The sequence below is a fragment of the Erpetoichthys calabaricus genome, chromosome 12, assembly GCF_900747795.2.
Source record: "Erpetoichthys calabaricus chromosome 12, fErpCal1.3, whole genome shotgun sequence".
In the NCBI taxonomy this organism is placed as follows: Eukaryota; Metazoa; Chordata; class Cladistia; order Polypteriformes; family Polypteridae; genus Erpetoichthys; species Erpetoichthys calabaricus.
In genome coordinates this window covers 101,140,303-101,152,658 of record NC_041405.2, presented here as the reverse complement: position 1 = coordinate 101,152,658, position 12,356 = coordinate 101,140,303, and the positions used below count along the sequence as shown (strand labels likewise).

Sequence of the window (12,356 nt, the reverse complement as noted above, 5' to 3'; positions counted from 1 at the left end):
AAAACAACAAATCCATAATCACTATGCGATGCACTTCAGCATTCTTCCTAATGGTGATGTCCCAAATTGGAAAACAATTCTTTACTGGGTGGCTAAATTTAGACAGACAGGTACAACATTGAACAGAAAATCTCCAGGCCATCCTCGGACTGTACAAACGCCTGAAAATATCTTAGCTGTAAGAGCATCAATTTTACAGTCTTCTGGACTTTCAGCATGCAAACATTCTTCTCCTTAGGCATTTCCAAAATGTCTTTGAGGAGCATTTTACATGAGGACCTATATTTCCATCCATACAAAATGATGGTACTGCAGGAACTCACTGAGAGAGGCTGGGAGAGCCGTAGAGAGTTGTGCGCAAACATTCTGCAAACTGTTCATTTTCAAATGAATGGTTGCATAATAAGCAAAACTTTCACTATTGGGCTGAACCCTCGTGAACTTCATGAGAGACCGCTGCACCGTGAGCATGTTACAGTTTGGTGCGATGTTGCAGAATTTGGCATTGTAGGCCCTTACTTTTTTGAGGAGGGTGGAGCAACAGTCACCGTCACTTCAGAATGTTACATTGAAATGTTAGATAACTTTTTACGGCCCAACTGGAAGAAACAGATGTGGAGGATGCCTGGTTTCAATAGGATGGAGCAACAGCTCCTACAGCGCAGATATCCATGCAAGTTTTGTGGGAGATGTTTCCAGGGAAGCTTATCTCCTTACGCAGTGATGTCGGGTGACCTTCACGTTCGCCTGATCTTGCTCCATGCAATTTCTTCTTGTGGGGCTATCTCAAGTCAAAGGTATACACACACCAACCTCAAAACCTTGAGGCCCTCAAGGATGCTATTCACCACAAAATCGCCGATATTCCCCTTGAAACTCCCCGAAAGAGTTATACAAGCGTCTCAAAGAGTATCACTAATGATGGCCACCACCTTGAAGACATCATTTTTAAAACACAGTGAAAAAAAATCTATTTTATAAACCCTTTCTTGTGTCGTAATTAAAATTATTTTATCTTGTACCATTTTTGTAGAATAAATGTTTGAAATGTGGTACTTCTTTTTGGCTAACCCTGTATTTATGTAGGCAGCTTCCCCACTCTGATGCATGTGAGATTTCTCATGACATAATCGCTCCATATGCAGAAGCTAAACTTTAACTTTGCCTTTCCTTTTCTATAATCTTTGAAGCATCTTAATATTGATAAAAATATGCCACCTAACATTAATTTATTTTCTGAACTTATACACCCCAATACAATTACATTTGGGAGGTGTGCACAAATCAGAAGCCAGCCATTGAAAGGATGCTAATCTGATGCAGGCACACACACTCCCATACTCGCTCATACCAGAATAATTTAGAGGCATAAATCATCCTAACACACATAACTGTAAATATGGGGAGAACTCCACACATAAGGAGGCCAGACCTAGATTATAAACCAGAAATCAGAATGTGTAAGGCAGCAGTGCTTGCCATCATAACACTGCATCATTCACCCTGTTTCATTGGACCAATTTCTGTTTCATTTACTCCACAGTTGCCCGAAAGCACTGGCAGAAGGACACTGCCACTTGCTGCACAATCATGTCTAAAAGCTGGTAGCAGAATCTATGCACACAGCTGTAAATAACATGAAAAGTCACTGACCAGGCAAGTTACTAGTCATCTTCATCAGGGCAAGGTCATATCCACAACCACAGCTGAGCAGGAATGCTGTAGAAAAGGATGCAGAGCATGATGTGACCCCATTGAAGTCTGGTGCAGAGGATTTTTTTGTCACCTTGCACTGCAGAACTTACACTTTGCTTATTATCATAGGGGTAGCAAGGAGCTGAGGCTGAAGAGAAAGCTTCCAGATGGTTCTGGATAATGAGCAATGACCTGTGGACTAATCCTGCTGGAACATAATTCCGACTAGGCAGTCTGGACGAGAATATTCTGTTGTTCAAAGAGCTGAAATACCCATTTACCCTAGGTAACATCACTGATGATGTGTACCAGCGCATTGCTTGAAGAATGTTTCATCTGTGGCATTAAAAAGTTCGGGTACTTTTTTGTACAGTTATTTGCATCACAGACATGACAACTGACTTGCTCAGGGTGCCCCTTATTAACTCAGCAATTGAATGTGAAGTTGCAGCTTTCTGTTTGCAAATCCAGATTACAAGAAGCAAGTCTGTCTGTTATAGACTCAATACACAACTCTCTTGTCATTATGGGTACAGTGCAGGTTCTGGTGAGCACCATGCTCTCTATAACAACAGTGCAATATATTTCACTTGTTAGATTTGGGCAATAACAACAGTTTTCTGTGGTGTGCTTTAATGGACCTTGCATGAAAAGCAACTACGCTTACTCTGGCCTTAACCATCCTTTTTATTTTTATTTTTTTATTTTTTTTGGCATTAATGTTTTTGTTGCATGAAATAGATGGTGCCGACCTGTAAACCTTCCTATAGGTCAATTCTAAAGGTATAAATCTTGAAACACAGAAGTTAAAACATATCAGATTGTTCTATTCTTATTACCATTTTATTTTATTTTTTGGCCATGAAACTGATCTGTATGCAACTGATTAATGATTGTCAGTGCCCTCATGGTGTCACTCCATATACAAAATAATAGAGGATAGCACTCTGTCAAGGAATGGCCAGTTTGCTTCTAAAATGAGACACACAGGGGGCAGTTTCACAAGATAAACAGAGATCTCACCAAGTACCCAGGATATTGAACACAAACAAAAACACTGCCTGCATAGGTAAATTGTCCAGCATGTCAGTCTTTTAGATATCACACCAAAGCATTTTCTTCTTCTGGATACTCTCTTTTGTCATGTTTCTGCACTCTCTGCCTCCTTCCATTGAGCCTTTGTCCACACAAGACGTATTAATTCCTGAATGTGAGGCAGCTTTTAACTTCCTTACTGGAGTCACTTCCAGGTCATGCTTTGGAATTACATCCTGAGTCAGAGAAAGCCCTTTTTAACTATAGGTTCAGCAGAATCTAACTCTCAAGGTGCTTCTGGTGTCCTTACAGCACAGAGCCCAGCATAGCTTCTAATAGGTCATATCTTTTATGCAGCCTCCATACGTCCTGCTTTATCTCCCTGGCAGCACGGACCCAAATTATGAGACATCTGGTGCTCCCCCTGCTGGCCTGGATTTCATTTCATATCTTAATAGTCCTCCATGGTCTCATTTTCTTTAACAAATAAGCAGCTTGGCCCTAGTTTTCTTGGCCTGCTCCTTTCAGCCTGGAGGTTTTGTGGTCTCTTGCCAACCCGCAGTGGAGATCTTGGTATCTCACTGATAGAGGAAGGCAGCTTTAGCAAATCAAGTGTTGCCTGCTTTCTACTATATCTGTCTGTTGGTTTTTCTGTGCCCTTTGTTGTCCTGAGAGGTAGCTTTCAGCTTTATACTGAGCCACCAAGACCCCTTTACCATTTTTGATGTGCTCAAAGGTTTTGTTTCTGATCATCCGTCCTGACATGTTTTTTTGCCCCATAGTGGTCCTGGTTTTTCCACACAGTTGTACCCTGGCATTACAAATTTTTTACATATTATGTGGGATTCACTGTTTTTGCAACACTGCTGAGTTTAAAGCTCTGATTTCCTCCAGTCAGCTTGGGAAATCTTCAGAATACCAATCTAATTTAAATTAAGGGCGTAAAACGAACATGGAGGGTAAAGATGATAAAGTGAAGTGCCCACCTATTTAAACGTCTAGGGATTATATATAGTAAAGGAGAAAATGGGTGATTTAGTGTAAAAATGTTGAAAAGGTCAGTGTTATTATTTGCTTTTTCATCCAACAGGAATTGCCAGTTTAACTGGTTACTAAGACCAAACCCGAATATTTACCCAGCAAATCCCCTTTCTACTTGATCTTTAGACTAAATGAAGCATTTTACCCAAAGCAATGATTTACATCATGAACATTGCTGAATTTTTTCATGTAATGTTTTATAACTTTTTTTTAATAGCAATGGAGGTCAAAGGAGTAAAATTAGAGTATTAAGAAATTACAATATTAAGAAAGTATGAGAAACAGACGTTAGCATCAGTTGAATAAAATTTTAGAAACAGAGTAACTTTAGGTTAGATTTTAACATGTAGCAAAATGTTATTAATTATATTTTTTTAGTGCATATATTTACCAGTTATGTATGTATGAATGTTTTACCAGAACATATGCAGATCATCAAGGATTCAAGCAAGGTCTCTGTTATTCAACAGCACCATTCAAGTTGTCAGCTCCACCCAGATAGTGACTAGGATTTAGCATATGATGGGATGGGTTTTCTGATTTGGCTCACTTTCAAATAAAGGTAGATGGATTGGCTGAAGAGGTGACAAGAACAAATAGACTCAGCTTCTTGTTAGCTAACTGGTAAGGTTGTTGGCCTGAATTGGTTCCTCTCGAATGTAAACTTGAAGTTCTAAATTTAAGACGGGCAAGAAAAGTTGCAGATGGAGCAAAGGTAGTAGTTATGGTTATAGACCCTCAAGATTGTGCAAGAAGTGAATACTATCTGTATTACTGTATCTGCAAAGTGGTGTAAGGAGAATGATCAGAATTTTTAAAAAAGGTATATTTTCAGATGTAAAGTATTATTTAAAAATAAGTCTTGCTCTAAAAGTATAATGTTGGAAATGTCTTAGGCACACATTTGTTTTGGCAACAAGAAGTGTACCATAGCTTTGGATGGCCTACTGGAAACTCCTAGCTGTAACACATTTGGAAAAATTAAGCTATTGTTAGTACATGAAAGAAAAGAAATTTATATTTATGTAGAAAAGATATGCACTGGACAAAGTAATCATAACATTACACACTGCAACTCCTATTTTACTCTGCTTGCTATACTGAAAAACAATACTACACCAGTTCTCAAGCCTACTTAATCCAAAGAAGTTTAATGTCGGGCTGGAGCCCATCCCAGCAAGCATAGGGCCCAAGGCATTAACGGTCCCTGAATATGGCACCAGTCCATTGCTGGGAAAATACGCCAATTTATTCTCACTAGTTCACCCTACCTGCATGTCTTTGGACTGTGTTGGAGGAATCCAGAGCACCTGGAAGGAAATTCACGCAGAGGATATGCAAACTCCATGCAGAGTGGGCTTAGGACACGAACCCTGGCCTCCTTACTATGAGGCAGCAACACTACGAGTGTGCCACCATACCACCTGCTGAAAATGAATTTGTTTTCTAAAATATTGGGTAGGGAAGTAGTGTCATTGTCTTTCTTGCATGACCCAGTTCTTTTTTGGATTGTTGAGGACAGGAAAATGAAAAGTAGCTGAAACGGATCATTCACACTACTGCTGGCTGTTTTGTATTAAAGCCAACCTGATTATGGACACCTCAAAACATAACAGGCTAACACCTTTGTTTTAATATAGATAAAACATTCTGGCTTTCATGACTGCAGTGTTTACACCACACACGAATGAAATGGAAGCAAACAGATACCTTGATGCAAAACAAAGCCATTTTGGAGGCCCAGGAAAAAGGGGAAGCCAGAAACATTCATTTGTCTTTGTTTTCCATGTCAAGTTAGAACTGAACTGTAACACAACATGGAATAATCACAAAAGGCTAAACAAACTGCAATGTCAGAAAGCTGTCAAACACTTCGTCAGGATTTCACTTAAGAAAGTGACAGAAGAAATCTCTTTCTATAGCTCTTCATCAGGCTGCCACACTCTTTCCAGTTTCCATGTTGCATTCGGTTTGCAGGTTGGTTGATCCCGTTTGTGTTAATAAACTGATGGCCACATCCAAGAAACAAGGTGCTGCTTAGTATTTTTTGGAGACACACTGTGGTTTAATAATTCATGCTTGGCGTTCCTGGACAAATATTCTGAATAAAACATGAACTAATGAGACTGCATTTTCTCAAATCCAGATAAAGAAGGTTTTTTTTTTTTTATTAAGATCACTTTGAAGTGTGCATTAAAAAATAAAACATTTATAAAAACAAATATACTAATGTAGATCAGGGAGTCAGTTCCATACAATATAATTTTTTGGCTGTGCCTGCAACACAATCCTGAATGGTAACAGCATTTATATGACCAATATTATGTATTTTTTAAGACAAAAATGAAGTATTTTTATTATTTCCTTTTAATGAATTTTATGGTGATACTTGCTATGAAAGCATTGTGTAAAAGAAAAACTGACTGATGGATTAATCAGAATGGAAGAGAGCTGTAAATGTTGTGGTGATTGAAAGACCATTTTCAGCACAGGTTAGAATAAAGAAGGAACAGTATTTATGCAGTTAGTGACACATTTGGCTATAGTTCAGTTTTGATATTTGGAAGATATCCTTGTCACCTATCTGCAGTGGGCTGGCACCCTGCTCTGGGTTTGTTTCCTGCCTTGTGCCCTGTGTTGGCTGGGATTGGCTCCAGCAGACCCCGTGACCCTGTAGTTAGGATATAGCGGGTTGGATAATGGATGGATGGATGTCACCTATCCATATATTTTCTGAATCTAATTACTTAAGACCTATATAGGTCTACTCATAATTGAGAGGGTCAAACTTAGTATTTTATTCTTCGAAGCTTAACCTTTATTTCTGTAATGCCTAAGTGTGTGTTTTGTTTTTCTGTATGTCTGTATCTTCAATAGATGTGTGTATAAATATATGAATTGTAATATTGTTAGAAGGAGAATTGAAAGTGAGTATTCTCCTTCTGTGTATGTCTTGTTTTTCTACATTTGTCTCCATAGAAATATCTTAATGTGCATTAGGGAATACCCATTATTTTGGAAGTATGTTAATATCAATATATCTATTTATATATTTTCTTTTTTAAAACTCTTTTATCTACTTCTACTAGTGTTTCAATATATTGCATACATTAAAGATCAGTAAAACATGAATTACTGTATTTTATTCCATTAAAGTCATAGAATCAGACTGATTCATGTAGCAATATCATCCATTTCTTTTTCTATTCCATTTATTCAATTCATTGTAGGGAAGGCGGACGTCAATCTTAGCAGCACTGAGTGCAAGGTCTGAACAGGGTTCCAGTTTATAGTGATACTGCAAGGTAATTCAGTCGTTAGTCCATCTGCCTTGCAGATCAAGTGATCGGGGTTTGATTTTTTGCACTTGGTTGCTGCCTGTGCAGAGTCTGCATGTTTACCCCATGTGCATAAATTCTCCTTCCGGTAGTCAGGTTTTCTTTTCATTTCAGGAAAAGCCAAGCAAAATGACACCTTTTATTGGCTAACTAACAAGATTACAATATGCAAGCTTTCGAGGCAACTCAGGCCCCTTCTTCAGGCAAGATGTAATCATTTTCATTTCGGAAAAGACATACAAGTGTAAGTTGGGCCTTTGTGTATGTGCCCCATAGCTTACTGACACCTGTTCAAGGGCCAGTTCCTACCTTAAACTAATTGCTGCTATAGCCCTGAGTTGAATTAAGCAGAACTGAGCATATTGTGTCATGCCACATTTTAATTAATCATGACTAAGTTCTTACTAAGTATTGTGCATACTGGGCAGCACTCATGACATTCTCGGTTGACTGCAACTGTTTGTACCTCCTTCTAGACTGTATCAGTCTCTCTTAAGTCTTTTTGACAGTGCTACACTGCCCCAGTTTAGGTCTTCCTTGTCCCATTTAAGTATTGTATTGTTATTTTAGAGTATCAGTTGTCAGAGATGTGCCAGTTGTGTTCTGCCAAACAGACATTACATTCAGCCGTAATATCCTGCAATCATCGTGTATGGCTTCTTTTAATTTGTAAATGCTCCAACTAAACTAATCTAAAATCTAAAATAACATCATAATATTTATTTGTAGAGGTACAACCTCCACTTTTAAATGCTGAGTACATGTCTTCTCAATAAAACAGGCATGATTCATTAGACACTGGGAAGGCATTATCGTAGTGCTTTATTTTTGTTATTATACTGGACTGTAGGTTATCTAAGCAAGACTCAACTGAGAGTGAAGAATTCTGGAAAATCCTTGTAGTAACTGTATCCAGTGTATGTGTGTATATTTCTTAAAGGGGCATGGCTGCCGTCAGTCTGAAGCCTGCTGTGATATGCTCCTGCAGTTGTTTACTGCCCAAAAGGGTGTACCTGTACAGTAAGTGGGAGTGATTAAGGGACAATTCAGGCCTGTTCTCTCATTGGCTGTGGTGCTGTTATAGTGGTAAACAGTACTCAGCAGTGTTATTTGAGTAAAAGTCGAAATACAACGTCAAATGTTTAATTTCACTGAAGTAAAAAGTATTTCATTAAAAAAATACATAAGTAAAGTAAAAAGTATTAACTTCCAAAAGCACTCAAGTACCAAAAGTAACAGTACATTTTATAATAATGAGAAGGTGCAAGGCTTTGTATAAAAAGCTCCATACATATATCATATTTTATTTTTTCATGACATGTAATATTTTTGCTACAGAAATGCAAACAGAATAATGAATCATGCAAATGCAATCATTCTTCTGTTTGATCCATACATAAATGCAGTCAGTGTCACAGTGATGATATGTGTAGTACCAGTGAGTGTGGATATGACTTAGGCAGTGTCTCCCCTATTGGGATACCTGGCAACAGTAGACAAGGCACTCCTACTCGAGAGAAACTAATAATAAAATAAAATACAAAAAAAAGAATAAACAAATTAAGTGATCAGCTCTTAACCTTATCACTCAAACAGATACACTATATAAAGAAACTGAGTGAAAATCCACACAGATTGGTTTTATTATACTTAACTGAAGTAAAGATTGATTTGAGAAGGGCAATTATTGCGATAGACACTAAAACACCAATTTCAAAATTGTTGTTTATCTTAAACAAGAATTCTCTTCAGAAAGCTGTGGTTTCCTTTGCTCAGTTTGGTACCAAGTTTTATCTTTAAGCTACCCGCTCGAGCACTCATGTAATCTACAGAAGTAACCACACTTAAACTCAAGGCATATTATTAACTCTCTAGCATAACCAGATGTATACCAGTTGGTTGTGTCACAATGCTCGAAAACTGCTTTTTGTGACTTCAGGGTCTCCATATAAGATAAGTTAAGAAGAGGGAAAAAACGCTTACTTTAACCTGCTTCTTTAATTTTGAAGGCGAATTCTTGAAAGCAGAAATTTCTTTAGGTGCAGTTTTTAAATACGACGTGGGGAAAATACACATTCAATTTCCATGTCTCAACAGTGAGTGGAAAGCATAGAAATGGCCCTCAAATAAGCAGTGGAAGGCGCTGTTGTTCTTTTAGCTTTGAATGATACATAGGATTTAATTGATTGTGTCTGAGGAACAATGAACTTTAACTTAAGTTGACACCACACCTGATAGGTCTGTTTTATGATTTTTCAATAGTTTGGTCTATGTAATGAGTAACAAGTACTTGCAGGAAAATGTAATGATACAAAGTGCCCTTTCACCTAAAAATATAAGTGGGGTAAAAGTAAAAAATGTAGCCCTACATGAAATGTACTCATGTAAAGTATAAAATAGCTAAAAAATGTAATTAATTAATGGAACAAAGCAGTTAGTCTTAATTATTTTTCATATCTGGGTGCCAATATTGTTGATTAAAATGTTCTTGTTAGGTTGTTTCACAAAGAAAGACACTCAATTTCAGTTTTATACAGTATGCTAAAAGTAACATAACTAGGCAATTTAACAGCTGTCCTTGAACTAACAGTAAAATCGTAAGTCGTACAAATGGCAAAAGTGATGTAGCAAGTGATGTAACTAAAGGGCTTATACATGCATGTATTTAAACGCCCTCCTACTGTGTAGTAAAGTGAAAGCTTTTTTGTTTCAGGAAGAGACCGTATAATATGTTATGTTTACCATCAAATAAGAGCAATTTATAGTCCTTTTCAAAAATTGAACAGCTCCTAATTACCTGAGTCATTTTTGTCTGTTAATATTGTAATATTAAAATAAATGAGAGAATGAATAAAAAAGAATTAAATCAATAGAACTTAGTTTACATTTATGCTCTGTGTCAAACCAAATCAATAATATTCAAAGTAATTAGAATACAAGTGTTCATATTATCTTTATTAACGTAAAACTTTTTTGTGTCTTCCTACAGCAGGAAAGCTGATATCAGAGGAGCTCCTTCTACTCAAGCTTACAGGATTATCAGGTTGTTGAGGAACTGAGATCTCATGTTCTGAAAAAGTGCTTTATGTAAGTAGAAAGACTAACTGAGGTAATTGTAAAAGGGCTTTGTGTAAAAGCAGAAGACAGTCAACTTTTCACTTCCTACTTACAAAGCTGTTTTGACGTTTTGGATATTAGCATGGCTTCCTACTTTATAGGTGTCTGGATTTAATTATTCTAGCAGTAACCTGTCAAAATCAATACTTTTGGTGTTGTTAGCAGTGTGGGCTTCATCAGTATTGTTAGTCAGTTTCACTGTGCAGGGTGTTACTTTTTAACTCTGATAACTAAGAACCTCAGCCAAGATTGATTTTGACTCCTGTTGGGTTTTCAAGATGCATTTGCATAAAATCAGAAAGCACCTACTGCTGCTGTTACATTGTTCTGTCTATCAGTTTGGCCACGTGAAACAACTCCCAGTGGTTTCATTTTGTTTAGGTTTAGTATACTGTTTCTTTGAAGTCATTTCTCTGGAAAGTTTAGTTTTCTTGGCAATATCTTACACAGAGTGCACTGTACAAATGATTAGAATTTCAAAATTCTTATTTTAAAGTTATTGGTGAATTTTCATAATCATCTTTCTTAAAACAGGGAAGCATTTTGTATGGTCACAATTACTGATTCATTTACTCCTTAAAATTTACTTTAGGAGAGGTAATTTCAACTTGTATATTTTCCTCTTTTGCACATTCAATAGCTGCTCCAGATGGTAAAACCAATCCACATTTCAAGCTATTGACTTGTCTATAGAGTTGGACTTCAACATTCATTTTAACACTCCACTTCTTTCAGCAACCTTATTTTCCAGAAATAAAAACTAAAATTAGCTATAGACCCTCCCCAACTAACAATAGTACATCAGTTGATGTAATGTTTATATCTCTTGAGTTAAATCTGGTGCCAATGAACACTATTTCCGCCACTACAAGTCTGTTTGTGTTTAGATTTTAATTAAATGATATTATAAAATGGTCTTAAAAATCTGTATTTGATGTACTCTACTAATACATGCTTGTACATTACATTATCACTGTTATTTATAAACAAGTCATTGTTACAAAAATATGTAATAAACAAGAAAATGTAATCTGTTTTTGATGAAGTAAATAAACAAATAAAAAATATTCCTACCTTCAAAGCAGTTAACTAAGTCCTTGAATGCACTGGACTGTTTTGCCATACATATATTTGTTCACTTGTTACACCTGTTTAAAGAACAGGCTGAACTGGAGAGGACCCGGTAGTTGTGTCTGGGAACAAATTTGCATACTATGAAAAACACCTCTGCATCTTCTAATATAATTTAGATTTTTTTTTTTGACCATGTTTTCTGTAATCTTCCTGCTAATCATTTACAGTAATGTGCAGTGAGGCAACAAGCAAATTCATTTTATGTTTAATATTAGCGTGGCAATGAAGAGTGAAATCTATTCCTCCAATAAATTTTATTTTGGCAGTATGTTTTCAATGTTGCTGAATAAAAATGGTACATTCTGTTATTCCAGTTTGTATTTTTATTGCAGCTGCTTTGTTCAGAAACATTTTTAAAGAGAAACGTATTTGTCCGTGAACTGAACAGCTGAATGCTCTGTTCCCAGTGGTGGTTAGACGGGCGAGAGGGACAGTCAGATGAATAGAGGAAGAGGATCTAAGATTACGGGAGGGAATAGCAACATGAAGAAGGTCGGACAAATATGGAGGGGCGAGATTATGAATGGCCTGTTAACAACAGAATTTTGAAATCAATTCAAGACTTAATCGGGAGCCAATAAAGCTGCTGAAAGACCACAGTAATATGGTGAATAGACGGGGATCGAGTAATGATGCGAGCAGCAGAATTCTGGACTAGCTGAAGCTTATGGAGATATTTATTAGAGAGACCAAAGAGGTGCGAATTGCAATAGTCCAGACGAGAAGTAAAAAGACAGTGAACAAGGATGGCAGTGGTATGGGGAGTGAGAGAGGGGCAGATGCGATTAATATTACGTAGGTGGAAGTAAGCAGACCGGGTGATGTTATTAATGTGAGATTGGAAAGATAGAGTACTATCAAGGATGACACCCAGACTCTTGACCCAAGGTGAAGGGGAAACAAAAGAGTTAATCAATAGCAAGTGAAAGATTATCGGCTTTGGATAATGTTGATTTTGTACCAATGAGGAGAACCTCAGTTCTGGAGGAGCCTCTT

General features: G+C 37.1%; 1 protein-coding gene across 3 annotated transcripts in view; it reads left to right on the top strand.

Moving 5' to 3' along the window:
- Nucleotides 1-12,356, top strand: part of elf1 (E74-like ETS transcription factor 1) — a 243,781-nt gene that overhangs the window by 162,567 nt on the left and 68,858 nt on the right. For all 3 annotated transcript variants that reach the window (XM_051935337.1, XM_051935336.1, XM_028815927.2), the window contains one exon: nucleotides 10,099-10,196. The gene's annotated coding sequence lies outside the window, so the exon portion shown is untranslated. The remainder of the gene's footprint in view (nucleotides 1-10,098; nucleotides 10,197-12,356) is intronic.